This window comes from Oncorhynchus keta, chromosome 19 (assembly GCF_023373465.1).
Source record: "Oncorhynchus keta strain PuntledgeMale-10-30-2019 chromosome 19, Oket_V2, whole genome shotgun sequence".
In the NCBI taxonomy this organism is placed as follows: domain Eukaryota; kingdom Metazoa; phylum Chordata; class Actinopteri; order Salmoniformes; family Salmonidae; genus Oncorhynchus; species Oncorhynchus keta.
In genome coordinates, this window is record NC_068439.1 from 2,879,209 (window position 1) to 2,896,483 (window position 17,275).

Below are 17,275 nucleotides of genomic sequence, written 5' to 3' on the forward strand. Positions count from 1 at the left end.
CAGTGGACCAGAACACCACATATATAATATAAATGTATAGGGGGTCCAGACCAGAACACCACATATATAATATAAATGTATAGGGGGTCCAGTGGACCAGAACACCACATATATAATATTAATGTATAGGGGGTCCAGTGGACCAGAACACCATATATAATATTAATGTATAGGGGGTCCAGTGGACCAGAACACCATATATAATATTAATGTATAGGGGGTCCAGTGGACCAGAACACCATATATAATATAAATGTATAGGGGGTCCAGTGGACCAGAACACCACATATATAATATAAATGTATAGGGGTCCAGACCAGAACACCACATATATAATATAAATGTATAGGGGGGTCCAGTGGACCAGAACACCACATATATAATATAAATGTATAGGGGGTCCAGACCAGAACACCACATATATAATATAAATGTATAGGGGGGTCCAGTGGACCAGAACACCACATATATAATATAAATGTATAGGGGGTCCAGACCAGAACACCACATATATAATATAAATGTATAGGGGGTCCAGTGGACCAGAACACCACATATATAATATTAATGTATAGGGGGTCCAGTGGACCAGAACACCACATATATAATATAAATGTATAGGGGTCCAGCCCAGTATAGTGGTCCTTCTGTAGCTCAGTTGGTAGAGCATGGCGCTTGTAACGCCAGGGTAGTGGGTTCGATCCCCGGGACCACCCATACGTAGAATGTATGCACACATGACTGTAAGTCGCTTTGGATAAAAGCGTCTGCTAAATGGCATATATACATATATAATATAAATGTATAGGGGTCCAGCCCAGAACACCACATATATAATACAAATGTATAGGGGTCCAGCCCAGAACACCACATATATAATATAAATGTATAGGGGGGGTCCAGTGGACCAGAACACCACATATATAATATAAATGTATAGGGGTCCAGACCAGAACACCACATATATAATATAAATGTATAGGGGTCCAGACCAGAACACCACATATATAATATAAATGTATAGGGGGGTCCAGACCAGAGCACCACATATATAATATAAATGTATAGGGGGTCCAGACCAGAACACCACATATATAATATAAATGTACAGGGGGGTCCAGTGGACCAGAACACCACATATATAACATAAATGTATAGGGGGTCCAGACCAGAACACCACATATATAATATAAATGTATAGGAGGGTCCAGACCAGAGCACCACATATATAATATACATGTATAGGGGGTCCAGACCAGAACACCACATATATAATATAAATGTATAGGGGGGTCCAGTGGACCAGAACACCACATATATAATATAAATGTATAGGGCTCCAGACCAGAACACCACATATATAATATAAATGTATAGGGGGGTCCAGACCAGAGCACCACATATATAATATAAATGTATAGGGGGGTCCAGTGGACCAGAACACCACATATATAACATAAATGTATAGGGGGTCCAGACCAGAACACCACATATATAATATACATGTATAGGGGGTCCAGACCAGAACACCACATATATAATATAAATGTATAGGGGGGTCCAGTGGACCAGAACACCACATATATAATATAAATGTATAGGGCTCCAGACCAGAACACCACATATATAATATAAATGTATAGGGGGGTCCAGACCAGAGCACCACATATATAATATAAATGTATAGGGGGGTCCAGACCAGAACACCACATATATAATATAAATGTATAGGGGGGTCCAGTGGACCAGAACACCACATATATAATATAAATGTATAGGGCTCCAGACCAGAACACCACATATATAATATAAATGTATATTGGGGTCCAGACCAGAACACCACATATATAATATAAATGTATAGGGGGTCCAGTGGACCAGAACACCACATATATAATATTAATGTATAGGGGGTCCAGTGGACCAGAACACCACATATATAATATAAATGTATAGGGGTCCAGCCCAGAACACCACATATATAATATAAATGTATAGGGGGGGTCCAGTGGACCAGAACACCACATATATAATATAAATGTATAGGGGTCCAGACCAGAACACCACATATATAATATAAATGTATAGGGGTCCAGACCAGAACACCACATATATAATATAAATGTATAGGGGGGGGGGGTCGAGACCCAGGGTCTCGAGCTTGATGACGAGATTGGAGGGTACTATGGTGTTAAATGCTGAGCTGTAGTCGATGAACAGCATTCTCACATAGGTATTCCTCTTGTCCAGATGGGTTAGGGCAGTGTGCAGTGTGGTTGAGATTGCATTGTCTGTGGTCCTATTTGGGCGGTAAGCAAATTGGAGTGGGTCTGGGGTGTCAGGTGGGGTGTAGGTGATATGGTCCTTGACTAGTCTCTCAAAGCACTTCATGATGACGGAAGTGAGTGCTACGGGGCGGTAGTCGTTTAGCTCAGTTACCTTGGGAACAGGAACACAGAAAACGAGCCAAGGCCAATGAATCTCGGGTTGAAAAAACAATGAATTGTGTCATTTTTCTTTCAGTAAACATTGTAAATGTGTCCCACAGACCCGAACACTACACTAGGGTTAAATTGACCCCCTCCCTTATCAATCTACACACAATAACCCGACAAAGCAAAAACAGTAAAAAAAAAAAGTTTGTTAATTTATATATGTAAAAAAATGAAATATCACCTTTACATAAGTATTCAGACCCTTTACTCTGTACTTTGTTGAAGCACCTTTGGCAGTGATTACAGCCTCTAGTCTTCTTGGGTATGACGCTACAAGCTTGGCACCTGTATTTGGGGGAGTTTATCCCATTCTTCTCTGCAGATCCTCTCAAGCTCTGTCAGGTTGGATGGGGAGTGTCGCTGCTCAGCTATTTTCAGGTCTCTCCAGAGATATTCGATCGGGTTCAAGTCCGGGCTCTGGCTGGGCCACTCAATGACATTCAGAGACTTGTCCCTTAGCCACTCCTGCGTTGTCTTGGTTGTGTTCTTTGGATCATTGTCCTGTTGGAATGTAAATCTTCTCCCCCAGACTGAGGTCCTGAGCGCTCTGGAGCAGGTTTTCATCAAGGATCTCTCTGTACTTTGCTCTGTTCATCTTTCCCTCGATTCTGACTAGTCTCCCAGTCCCTGCCACTGAAAAACATCCCCACAGCTTGATGCTGCCACCACCATGCTTCACCGTAGGGATGGTGCCAGGTTTCCTCCAGACATGATGCTGCCACCACCATGCTTCACCATAGGGATGGTGCCAGGTTTCCTCCAGACATGATGCTGCCACCACCATGCTTCACCATAGGGATGGTGCCAGGTTTCCTCCAGACGTGATGCTGCCACCACCATGCTTCACCATAGGGATGGTGCCAGGTTTCCTCCAGAAGTGACGCTTGGCATTCAGGCCAGAAGAATCTTGTTTCCCATGGTCTGAGAGCCCTTTAGGTGCCATTTGGCTTCACTGTAAGGATGGTGCCAGTATTTCCTCCAGATGTGACGCTTGGCATTCATTGTCATTGTAGGGTATTGTATGTAGATTGCTGGGGATTACCGTAGATATATTTTTATTCCATTTTACAATAAGGCTGTGACGTAACATTGTGTGGAAAGATTCAAGGGGCCTGAATAATTTCCGAAGGCACTAGTTTTATAATGATTTGTTTAAGGGTATAGAGTCTAGTTTTCCAAGTGCTGTTTAATGGTCTGGCACATGTGAGAATGGACACTATGATGAGGATTAATGACGGTAGTGAGGGGCTAAGTGGGAACAATGATGTAGAAAAAGCACATTCCAGATAAACCTTGTGGAAAAGTAATCTGACAGAGGAGCAAGGGAGAGGAGGGGAGTAGAGGAGGGGAGTAGAGGAAAGGAGTAGAGGAGGGCAGTAGAGGAAAGGAGTAGAGGAGGGGAGTAGAGGAGGGGTGTAGAGGAGGGGAGTAGAGGAGGGGTGTAGAGGAGAGGAGTAGAGGAGGGGTGTAGAGGAAAGGAGTAGAGGAGGGGAGTAGAGGAGGGGTGTAGAGGAGGGGAGTAGAGGAGGGGTGTAGAGGAGAGGAGTAGAGGAAAGGAGTAGAGGAAAGGAGTAGAGGAGGGGAGTAGAGGAAAGGAGTAGAGAAGGGGAGAAGAGGAGGGGAGTAGAGGAGGGGAGTAGAGGAAAGGAGTAGAGGAGGGGAGTAGAGGAAAGGAGTAGAGGAGGGGAGTAGAGGAAAGGAGTAGAGGAGGGGAGTAGAGGAGGGGTGTAGAGGAGAGGAGTAGAGGAAAGGAGTATAGGAGGAGAGTAGAGGAGGGGAGTAGAGGAAAGGAGTAGAGAAGGGGAGAAGAGGAGGGGAGTAGAGGAAAGGAGTAGAGAAGGGGAGAAGAGGAGGGGAGTAGAGGAGGGGAGTAGAGAAAGGAGTAGAGGAGGGGAGTAGAGGAGGGGAGTAGAGGAAAGGAGTAGAGGAGGGGAGTAGAGGAAAGGAGTAGAGGAGGGGAGAAGAGGAGGGGAGTAGAGGAAAGGAGTAGAGGAGGGGAGTAGAGGAGGGGTGTAGAGGAGGGGAGTAGAGGAGGGGAGTAGAGGAGGGGAGTAGAGGAGGGGTGTAGAGGAGGGGAGTAGAGGAAAGGAGTAGAGGAGGGGAGTAGAGGAAAGGAGTAGAGGAGGGGAGTAGAGGAAAGGAGTAGAGGAAAGGAGGAGGAAAGGAGTAGAGGAAAGGAGTAGAGGAGAGGAGAGGAGAGGAGAGGAGAGGAGAGGAGAGGAGAGGAGAGAGGGAGGGAGGGAGAGGAGGACAGAGGAGGATGGTAGAGGAGAGAAGAGGAGAGAAGAGGGAGAGTAGAGGAGAGGCGAGGCGAGGAGAGTAGAGGAGAGGCGAGGCGAGGCGAGGCGAGGCGAGGCGAGGCGAGGCGAGGCGAGGCGAGGAGAGGAGAGGAGAGAGAGGGGAGGACAGAGGAGGATGGTAGAGGAGAGAAGAGGAGAGAAGAGGGAGAGTAGAGGAGAGAGGAGGAGAGAAGAGGAGAGAAGGGGAGAGTAGAGGAGAGAGGAGGAGAGAGGAGGATGGTAGAGGAGAGAAGAGGAGAGTAGAGGGAGAGGGAGAGAGAGGGAGAGAGAGGGAGAGTGGAGGAGAAAGGAGGAGAGAGGAGAGGAGAGAAGAGGTGAGTAGAATATAGTAGAGTACCTCACTTTGTACACAGGGACATTGCCTTGCTGAAACAGGAAAGGGCCTTCCCCAAATTGTTGCCACAACGAAGCACAGAAGCGTCTAGAATGTCATTGTAACTTTAAGATTTTCCTTCACTGGAAGTAAGGGAACTAACCAGAACCATGAAAAACAGCCCCATACCATTATTCCTCCTCCACCAAACTTTACAGTTGTCAATATGCATTGAGGCAGGTGGCGTTCTCCTGGCGTCTGCCAAACCCAGATTTGTCCGTTGGACTGCCAGACGGTGATTCATCACTCGAAGAGAACGTGTTTCCACTGCTCCACAGTCCAATGGCGGCGAGCCTTACACCACTCCAGCCAACGCTTGGCATTGTGTGTTGCTGCTTGGCCATGGAAACCCATTTCACGATGGGTTTCACGAGCTCCTGATGAACGGTTATTGTGCTGAAGTGGCTTCCAGAGGCAGTTTGGAACTTGGCAGTGAGGACAGACAATGTTTATGTGCTACCCTCTTCAGCCCTCGGCGGTCCCGTTCTGTGAGTTTGTGTGTGGCCTACCACTTCGCGGCTGAGCCGTTGTTGCTCCTAGACGTTTCCACTTCACAATAACAGCTCTAGCAGTACAGAAATTTGACAAATTGACTTGTTGGAAAGGTGGAATCCTATGACGGTGCCACGTTGAAAATCACTGAGCTCTCCATGAAGGTTCATTCTACTGCCGTTGTTTGTCTATGGAGATTGCACGGCAGTGTGCTCGACTTTATGTAAGCAACGGGCGTGGCTGAAAGCGCACACTGGCGATTAAACACTTATAGAAAGGTAGTACATTCTAGCTGATATGATAATACACTTTACAAAAGTACACACGTGAAGACTTGCCTCTCTTACAAAAATAGCACCTCTGAAAGACCATATATACACCTTACCCACACTAATGAATAAACACCATCTATACACCTTACCCACACTACTGAATAAACACCATCTATACACCTTACCCACACTAATGAATAAAAACCATCTATACACCTTACCCACACTACTGAATAAACACCATCTATACACCTTACCCACACTAATGAATAAACACCATCTATACACCTTACCCACACTAATGAATAAACACCATCTATACACCTTACTCACACTAATGAATAAACACCATCTATACACCTTACCCACACTAATGAATAAACACCATCTATACACCTTACCCACACTAATGAATAAACACCATCTATACACCTTACCCACACTAATGAATAAACATCCTCTATACACCTTACCCACACTAATGAATAAACACCATCTATACACCTTACCCACACTAATGAATAAACACCATCTATACACCTTACCCACACTAATGAATAAACACCATCTATACACCTTACCCACACTAATGAATAAACACCATGAACACCTTGGATGTCTCTGGGGAGGTGGTGACTCATTAGCTCGGCGCTGACTTGACAGAAACCCGAAAACCTACCTGCCTATCGTAAGAGACACGAACTTACTTAATAACAGTAAGAGCAGTGACAGTGCTTCTTAAAAGTCTCTCTTTGAAGTTGATAAGCCCTTTCCCAGCCGACACAACCATCAACACGGCATTAATGCCGAGTCAAACGCTTTTCTTAAACTGCATCGAACACATCACAAAAAATGTGTACGGAGTTTCACACACACCAATGGGTTTAAAACAGGGCTGTGCACTGTTCCCTGTCCTCAGAACCGAGGCTGTGCACTGTTCCCTGTCCTCAGAACCGAGGCTGTGCACTGTTCCCTGTCCTCAGAACCGAGACTGTGCACTGTTCCCTGTCCTCAGAACCGAGACTGTGCACTGTTCCCTGTCCTCAGAACCGAGGCTGTGCACTGTTCCCTGTCCTCAGAACCGAGGCTGTGCACTGTTCCCTGTCCTCAGAACCGAGGCTGTGCACTGTTCCCTGTCCTCAGAACCGAGGCTGTGCACTGTTCCCTGTCCTCAGAACCGAGGCTGTGCACTGTTCCCTGTCCTCAGAACCGAGGCTGTGCACTGTTCCCTGTCCTCAGAAGCGAGGCTGTGCACTGTTCCCTGTCCTCAGAACCGAGGCTGTGCACGGTTCCCTGTCCTCAGAACCGAGGCTGTGCACTGTTCCCTGTCCTCAGAACCGAGACTGTGCACTGTTCCCTGTCCTCAGAACCGAGGCTGTGCACTGTTCCCTGTCCTCTGAACCGAGGCTGTGCACTGTTCCCTGTCCTCAGAACCGAGGCTGTGCACTGTTCCCTGTCCTCAGAACCGTGACTGTGCACTGTTCCCTGTCCTCAGAACCGAGGCTGTGCACTGTTCCCTGTCCTCAGAACCGAGGCTGTGCACTGTTCCCTGTCCTCAGAACCGAGGCTGTGCACTGTTCCCTGTCCTCAGAACCGTGACTGTGCACTGTTCCCTGTCCTCAGAACCGAGGCTGTGCACTGTTCCCTGTCCTCAGAACCGAGACTGTGCACTGTTCCCTGTCCTCAGAACCGAGGCTGTGCACTGTTCCCTGTCCTCAGAACCGAGGCTGTGCACTGTTCCCTGTCCTCAGAACCGAGGCTGTGCACTGTTCCCTGTCCTCAGAACCGAGGCTGTGCACTGTTCCCTGTCCTCAGAACCGAGACTGTGCACTGTTCCCTGTCCTCAGAACCGAGACTGTGCACTGTTCCCTGTCCTCAGAACCGAGGCTGTGCACTGTTCCCTGTCCTCAGAACCGAGACTGTGCACTGTTCCCTGTCCTCAGAACCGAGGCTGTGCACTGTTCCCTGTCCTCAGAACCGAGACTGTGCACTGTTCCCTGTCCTCAGAACCGAGGCTGTGCACTGTTCCCTGTCCTCAGAACCAAGACTGTGCACTGTTCCCTGTCCTCAGAACCGAGGCTGTGCACTGTTCCCTGTCCTCAGAACCGAGACTGTGCACTGTTCCCTGTCCTCAGAACCGAGACTGTGCACTGTTCCCTGTCCTTAGAACCGAGACTGTGCACTGTTCCCTGTCCTCAGAACCGAGGCTGTGCACTGTTCCCTGTCCTCAGAACCGAGACTGTGCACTGTTCCCTGTCCTCAGAACCGAGGCTGTGCACTGTTCCCTGTCCTCAGAACCGAGGCTGTGCACTGTTCCCTGTCCTCAGAACCGTGACTGTGCACTGTTCCCTGTCCTCAGAACCGAGGCTGTGCACTGTTCCCTGTCCTCAGAACCGAGACTGTGCACTGTTCCCTGTCCTCAGAACCGAGACTGTGCACTGTTCCCTGTCCTCAGAACCGAGGCTGTGCACGGTTCCTTGTCGTCAGGGTCATAACCAAAGGCCCAAATACGATTATTTTGTCAACAGTGTACTGCTCTGTCTCAAATTGAAGTTAAAGAGACTATCAAGGCCCTTGAACAGGACATCAATTCTATTGAATTGAAGCTGCTCACCCAGAACGACCCTGTTCATGAACTTACAGGACAAGAGACATGAACTGAGGTCGTTTCTGCATGAAAGAGTGAAGGGTGCATTGATTAGGTCTCGTTTCGCTTCCCTCAAGGATATGGATGCTCCTAGAGCTTTAAGAAAACCTAGAACAGTCGACATTACAACGTAAACAGATGGTCTGCCTTCGTCTCACTGATGGGAAGGTGACCACGGATGACAGTCGACATTACAACGTAAACAGATGGTCTGCCTTCATCTCCAAGGTGACCACGGATGACAGTCGACATTACAACGTAAACAGATGGTCTGCCTTCATCTCCAAGGTGACCACGGATGACAGTCGACATTACAATGTAAACAGATGGTCTGCCTTCGTCTCCCTGATGGGAAGGTGACCACGGATGACAGTCGACATTACAACGTAAACAGATGGTCTGTCTTCGTCTCCCTGATGGGAAGGGGACCACGGATGACAGTCGACATTACAACGTAAACAGATGGTCTGCCTTCGTCTCCCTGATGGGAAGGTGACCACGGATGACAGTCGACATTACAACGTAAACAGATGGTCTGCCTTCGTCTCCCTGATGGGAAGGTGACCACGGATGACAGTCGACATTTCAACGTAAACAGATGGTCTGCCTTCGTCTCCCTGATGGGAAGGTGACCACGGATGACAGTCGACATTACAACGTAAACAGATGGTCTGCCCTTCGTCTCCCTGATGGGAAGGTGAACACGGATGACAGTCGACATTACAACGTAAACAGATGGTCTGCCTTCGTCTCCCTGATGGGAAGGTGACCACGGATGACAGTCGACATTACAACGTAAACAGATGGTCTGCCTTCGTCTCCCTGATGGGAAGGTGACCACGGATGACAGTCGACATTACAACGTAAACAGAAGGTCTGCCTTCGTCTCCCTGATGGGATTGTGACCACGGATGACAGTGCAACGTAAACAGATGGTCTGCCTTCGTCTCCCTGATGGGAAGGTGACCACGGATGACAGTCGACATTACAATGTAAACAGATGGTCTGCCCTTCGTCTCCCTGATGGGAAGGTGACCACGGATGACAGTCAACATTACAACGTAAACAGATGGTCTGCCTTCGTCTCCCTGATGGGAAGGTGACCACGGATGACAGTCGACATTACAACGTAAACAGATGGTCTGCTTTCGTCTCCCTGATGGGAAGGTGACCACGGATGACAGTCGACATTACAATGTAAACAGATGGTCTGCCCTTCGTCTCCCTGATGGGAAGGTGACCACGGATGACAGTCGACATTACAACGTAAACAGATGGTCTGCCTTCGTCTCCCTGATGGGAAGGTGACCACGGATGACAGTCGACATTACAACGTAAACAGATGGTCTGCCTTCGTCTCCCTGATGGGAAGGTGACCACTAGGACAGTCGACATTACAACGTAAACAGATGGTCTGCCTTCGTCTCCAAGGTGACCACGGATGACAGTCGACATTGCAACGTAAACAGATGGTCTGCCTTCGTCTCCCTGATGGGAAGGTGACCATGGATGACAGTCGACATTACAACGTAAACAGATGGTCTGCCTTCGTCTCCCTGATGGGAAGGTGACCACGGATGACAGTCGACATTACAATGTAAACAGATGGTCTGCCTTCGTCTCCCTGATGGGAAGGTGACCACGGATGACAGTCGACATTTCAACGTAAACAGATGGTCTGCCTTCGTCTCCCTGATGGGAAGGTGACCACTAGGACAGTCGACATTACAATGTAAACAGATGGTCTGCCTTCGTCTCCCTGATGGGAAGGTGACCACGGATGACAGTCGACATTACAACGTAAACAGATGGTCTGCCTTCGTCTCCCTGATGGGAAGGTGACCACGGATGACAGTCGACATTACAACGTAAACAGATGGTCTGCCTTCGTCTCCCTGATGGGAAGGTGACCACGGATGACAGTCGACATTACAACGTAAACAGACGGTCTGCCTTCGTCTCCCTGATGGGAAGGTGACCACGGATGACAGTTGACATTACAACGTAAACAGATGGTCTGCCTTCGTCTCCCTGATGGGAAGGTGACCACGGATGACAGTCGACATTACAACGTAAACAGATGGTCTGCCCTTCGTCTCCAAGGTGACCACGGATGACAGTCGACATTACAACGTAAACAGATGGTCTGCCCTTCATCTCCAAGGTGACCACGGATGACAGTCGACATTACAACGTAAACAGATGGTCTGCCCTTCGTCTCCCTGATGGGAAGGTGACCACGGATGACAGTCGACATTACAACGTAAACAGATGGTCTGCCCTTCATCTCCAAGGTGACCACGGATGACAGTCGACATTACAACGTAAACAGATGGTCTGCCCTTCGTCTCCCTGATGGGAAGGTGACCACGGATGACAGTCGACATTACAACGTAAACAGATGGTCTGCCCTTCATCTCCAAGGTGACCACGGATGACAGTCGACATTACAACGTAAACAGATGGTCTGCCCTTCATCTCCAAGGTGACCACGGATGACAGTCGACATTACAACGTAAACAGATGGTCTGCCTTCGTCTCCCTGATGGGAAGGTGACCACGGATGACAGTCGACATTTCAACGTAAACAGATGGTCTGCCTTCGTCTCCCTGATGGGAAGGTGACCACGGATGACAGTCGACATTACAACGTAAACAGATGGTCTGCCCTTCATCTCCAAGGTGACCACGGATGACAGTCGACATTACAACGTAAACAGATGGTCTGCCCTTCGTCTACAAGGTGACCACTAGGACAGTCGACATTACAACGTAAACAGACGGTCTGCCTTCGTCTCCCTGATGGGAAGGTGACCATGGATGACAGTCGACATTACAACGTAAACAGATGGTCTGCCTTCGTCTCCCTGATGGGAAGGTGACCACGGATGACAGTTGACATTACAACGTAAACAGAAGGTCTGCCTTCGTCTCCCTGATGGGAAGGTGACCACGGATGACAGTCGACATTACAACGTAAACAGATGGTCTGCCTTCGTCTCCCTGATGGGAAGGTGACCACTAGGACAGTCGACATTACAACGTAAACAGAAGGTCTGCCTTCGTCTCCCTGATGGGAAGGTGACCACTAGGACAGTCGACATTACAACGTAAACAGATGGTCTGCCTTCGTCTCCCTGATGGGAAGGTGACCACTAGGACAGTCGACATTACAACGTAAACAGATGGTCTGCCTTCGTCTCCCTGATGGGAAGGTGACCACTAGGACAGTCGACATTACAACGTAAACAGATGGTCTGCCTTCGTCTCCCTGATGGGAAGGTGACCACTAGGACAGTCGACATTACAACGTAAACAGAAGGTCTGCCTTCGTCTCCCTGATGGGAAGGTGACCACTAGGACAGTCGACATTACAACGTAAACAGATGGTCTGCCTTCGTCTCCCTGATGGGAAGGTGACCACTAGGACAGTCGACATTACAACGTAAACAGATGGTCTGCCTTCGTCTCCCTGATGGGAAGGTGACCACTAGGACAGTCGACATTACAACGTAAACAGATGGTCTGCCTTCGTCTCCCTGATGGGAAGGTGACCACGGATGACAGTCGACATTACAACGTAAACAGATGGTCTGCCTTCATCTCCAAGGTGACCACGGATGACAGTCGACATTGCAACGTAAACAGATGGTCTGCCTTCGTCTCCCTGATGGGAAGGGGACCACGGATGACAGTCGACATTACAACGTAAACAGATGGTCTGCCTTCGTCTCCCTGATGGGAAGGTGACCACGGATGACAGTCGACATTACAACGTAAACAGATGGTCTGCCTTCGTCTCCCTGATGGGAAGGTGACCACGGATGACAGTCGACATTACAACGTAAACAGATGGTCTGCCTTCGTCTCCCTGATGGGAAGGTGACCACTAGGACAATGTAAACAGATGGTCTGCCTTCGTCTCCAGGTGACCACGGATGACAACGTAAACAGATGGTCTGCCTTCGTCTCCAAGGTGACCACGGATGACAGTCGACATTGCAACGTAAACAGATGGTCTGCCTTCGTCTCCCTGATGGGAAGGTGACCACGGATGACAGTCGACATTACAATGTAAACAGATGGTCTGCCTTCGTCTCCCTGATGGGAAGGTGACCACGGATGACAGTCGACATTTCAACGTAAACAGATGGTCTGCCTTCGTCTCCCTGATGGGAAGGTGACCACTAGGACAGTCGACATTACAATGTAAACAGATGGTCTGCCTTCGTCTCCCTGATGGGAAGGTGACCACGGATGACAGTCGACATTACAACGTAAACAGATGGTCTGCCTTCGTCTCCCTGATGGGAAGGTGACCACGGATGACAGTCGACATTACAACGTAAACAGATGGTCTGCCTTCGTCTCCCTGATGGGAAGGTGACCACTAGGACAGTCGACATTACAACGTAAACAGACGGTCTGCCTTCGTCTCCCTGATGGGAAGGTGACCACGGATGACAGTCGACATTACAACGTAAACAGACGGTCTGCCTTCGTCTCCCTGATGGGAAGGTGACCACGGATGACAGTTGACATTACAACGTAAACAGATGGTCTGCCTTCGTCTCCCTGATGGGAAGGTGACCACGGATGACAGTCGACATTACAACGTAAACAGATGGTCTGCCCTTCATCTCCAAGTTGACCACGGATGACAGTCGACATTACAACGTAAACAGATGGTCTGCCCTTCATCTCCAAGGTGACCACGGATGACAGTCGACATTACAACGTAAACAGATGGTCTGCCTTCGTCTCCCTGATGGGAAGGTGACCACTAGGACAGTCGACATTACAACGTAAACAGAAGGTCTGCCTTCGTCTCCCTGATGGGAAGGTGACCACTAGGACAGTCGACATTACAACGTAAACAGATGGTCTGCCTTCGTCTCCCTGATGGGAAGGTGACCACTAGGACAGTCGACATTACAACGTAAACAGATGGTCTGCCTTCGTCTCCCTGATGGGAAGGTGACCACTAGGACAGTCGACATTACAACGTAAACAGATGGTCTGCCTTCGTCTCCCTGATGGGAAGGGGACCACTAGGACAGTCGACATTACAACGTAAACAGATGGTCTGCCTTCGTCTCCCTGATGGGAAGGTGACCACGGATGACAGTCGACATTACAACGTAAACAGATGGTCTGCCTTCGTCTCCCTGATGGGAAGGTGACCACGGATGACAGTCGACATTACAACGTAAACAGATGGTCTGCCTTCATCTCCAAGGTGACCACGGATGACAGTCGACATTACAACGTAAACAGATGGTCTGCCCTTCGTCTCCCTGATGGGAAGGTGACCACGGATGACAGTCGACATTGCAACGTAAACAGATGGTCTGCCTTCGTCTCCCTGATGGGAAGGGGACCACGGATGACAGTCGACATTACAACGTAAACAGATGGTCTGCCTTCGTCTCCCTGATGGGAAGGTGACCACGGATGACAGTCGACATTACAACGTAAACAGATGGTCTGCCTTCGTCTCCCTGATGGGAAGGTGACCACGGATGACAGTCGACATTACAACGTAAACAGATGGTCTGCCTTCGTCTCCCTGATGGGAAGGTGACCACGGATGACAGTCGACATTACAATGTAAACAGATGGTCTGCCTTCGTCTCCAAGGTGACCACGGATGACAGTGAAATGCGCCAACATGCCGTGGATTTCTACTCTGCCCTCTATAAGGCGGAGGATTGTGATCCTCTGTGTACTGAACAGTTGTTACACGGTCTTCCTCAATTGGGCCCTGAGCAGAGAGTCACATTGGACTCTGACATTACACTGCAGGAGCTGTACATAGCAGTTATGCTGCTCTCAACAGGCCGAGCCCCTGGCATCGATGGTTTACCATCTGAGTTTTATAAGCACTTTTGGGGGTCTATTGGGGAGGATTTTTATGAAGTGCTGTGTGAATCTTTTCATGAGGGTTCTCTTCCTGTATCCTGTCAACGTCACTGTTGCCAAAAAAAGGGGGATTTGGCTCATAAAAATTGGAGACCTGTTGCTTTGCTGTGTGCAGAATACAAAATTGTTTCTAAATGTCTCTCAAACAGGTTGACAGAGTATCTGGGACTGTTGATCCACAAGGACCAGTCTGACTGTGTACCTGACCGCTCTATAGTAGATGTTTCTAATAAGAGATGTTTTAGACATTTGTAAACTGTCTGATGTAAATGTGGGTTTACTTTCTTTGGATCAGGAGAAGGCTTTTGATCAAATCAACTGTATTTGTCACATACACATGGTTAGCAGATGTTAATGCGAGGTTAGCAAAATTCTTGTGCTTCTAGTTCCGACAATGCAGTAATAACCAACGAGTAATCGAACCTAACAATTCCAAAACTACTACCTTATACACACAAGTGTAAAGGGATAAAGAATATGTACATAAAGACATATGAATGAGTGATGGTACAGAACCGCATAGACACAGTGCAGTAGATGGTATCGAGTACAGTATATACATATGAGATGATTAATGTAGGGTATGTAAACAAAGTGGCATAGTTTAAAGTGGCTAGTGATACATGTATTACATAAAGATGCAGTAGATGATATAGAGTACAGTATATACATATGAGATGAATAATGTAGGGTGTGTAAACATTATATTAAGTAGCATTGTTTAAAGTGGCTAGTGATACATGTATTACATAAAGATGCAGTAGATGATATAGAGTACAGTATATACATATGAGATGAATAATGTAGGGTGTGTAAACATTATATTAAGTAGCATTGTTTAAAGTGGCTAGTGATATATTTTAAATCAATTTCCATCATTTTCCATTATTAAAGTGGCTGTAGTTGAGTCTGTGTGTTGGCAGCAGCCACTCAATGTTAGTGGTGGCTGTTTAACAGTCTGATGGCCTTGAGATAGAAGCTGTTTTTCAGTTTCTCGGTCCCAGCTTTGATGCATCTGTACTGACCTCGCCTTCTGGATGATAGCTGGGTGAACAGGCAGTGGCTCAGGTGATTGTTGTCCTTTATGATCTTTATGGCCTTCCTGTAACATCGGGTGGTGTAGGTGTCCTGGAGGGCAGGTAGTTTGCCCCCGGTGATGCGTTGTGCAGACCTCACTACCCTCTGGAGAGCCTTACGGTTGTGGGCGGAGCAGTTGCCGTACCAGGCGGTGATACAGCCCGCCAGGATGCTCTCGATTGTGCATCTGTAGAAGTTTGTGAGTGCTTTTGGTGACAAGCCAAATTTCTTCAGCCTCCTGATGTTGAAGAGGCGCTGCTGCGCCTTCTTCACAACGCTGTCTGTGTGGGTGGACCAATTCAGTGTGTCCGTGATGTGTACGCCGAGGAACTTAAAAGATACTACCCTCTCCACTACTGTCCTGTCGATGTGGATAGGGGGGGTGCTCCCTCTCCTGAAGTCCACAATCATCTCCTTTGTTTTGTTGACGTTAAGTGTGAAGTTATTTTCCTGACACCACAATCCGAGGGTCCTCACCTCCTCCCTGTAGGCCGTTTCGTCGTTGTTGGTAATCAAGCCTACCACTGTAGTGTCGTCCGCAAACTTGATGATTGAGTTGGAGGCGTGCATGGCCACACAGTCGTAGGTGAACAGGGAGTATAGGACAGGGCTCAGAGATGTTGTTACCTACCCTCACCACCTGGGGGTGGCCAGTCAGAAAGTCCAGTTCCCAGTTGTACAGGGTGGGGTCGAGACCCAGGGTCTCGAGCTTGATGACGAGCTTGGAGGGCACTCTGGTGTTAAATGCCGAGCTGTAGTCGGTGAACAGCATTCTCACATAGGTATTCCTCTTGTCCAGATGGGTTAGGGCAGTGTGCAGTGTGGTTGCGATTGCATCGTCTGTGGATCTATTTGGGCGGTAAGCAAATTGGAGTGGGTCTAGGGTGTCAGGTAGGGTGGAGGTGATATGGTCCTTGACTAGTCTCTCAAAGCACTTCATGATGACGGAAGTGAGTGCTACGGGGCGATAGTCATTTAGCTCAGTTACATTAGCTTTCTTGGGAACAGGGACAATGGTGGCCCTCTTGAAGCATGTGGGAACAGCAGACTGGGATAAGGATTGATTGAATATGTCCGTAAACACACCAGCCAGCTGGTCTGCGCATGCTCTGAGGACGTGGCTGGGGATGCCGTCTGGGCCTGCAGCCTTGCGAGGGTTAACACGTTTAAATGTTTTACTCACCTCGGCTGCAGTGAAGGAGAGACCGCATGTTTTCGTTGCAGGCCGTGTCAGTGGCACTGTATTGTCCTCAAAGCGGGCAAAAAAGTTATTTAGTCTGCCTGGGAGCAAGACATCCTGGTCCTTGACGTGGCTGGTTTTCTTTTTGTAATCCGTGATTGACTGTAAGCCCTGCCACATGCCTCTTGTGTCTGAGGCGTTGAATTGCGACTCTACTTTGTCTCTGTACTGACGCTAAGCTTGTTTGATAGCCTTGCGGAGGAAATAGCTACACTGTTTGTATTCGGTCATGTTTCCGGTCTCCTTGCCCTGGTTAAAAGCAGTGGTTCGCGCTTTCAGTTTCACGCGAATGCTGCCATCAATCCACGGTTTCTGGTTTGTGAATGTTTTAATCGTTGCTATGGGTACGACATCGTCAGTGCACTTTCTAATAAACTCGCTCACCGAATCAGCGTATTCGTCAATGTTGTTGTTGGACGCAATACGGAACATATCCCAATCCATGTGATCGAAGCAG

At 48.4% G+C, this 17,275-nt stretch overlaps 1 long non-coding RNA gene across 1 annotated transcript; it reads left to right on the forward strand.

Annotated features, from left to right (window-relative positions):
- Positions 1-11,639: 11,639 nt before the first annotated feature.
- On the forward strand, positions 11,640-13,616 carry LOC127909605 (uncharacterized). Its single transcript, XR_008072195.1, has 3 exons — positions 11,640-11,834; positions 11,902-12,102; positions 13,396-13,616. It is a non-coding gene; the product is annotated as an uncharacterized LOC127909605 (long non-coding RNA).
- Positions 13,617-17,275: the final 3,659 nt, after the last annotated feature.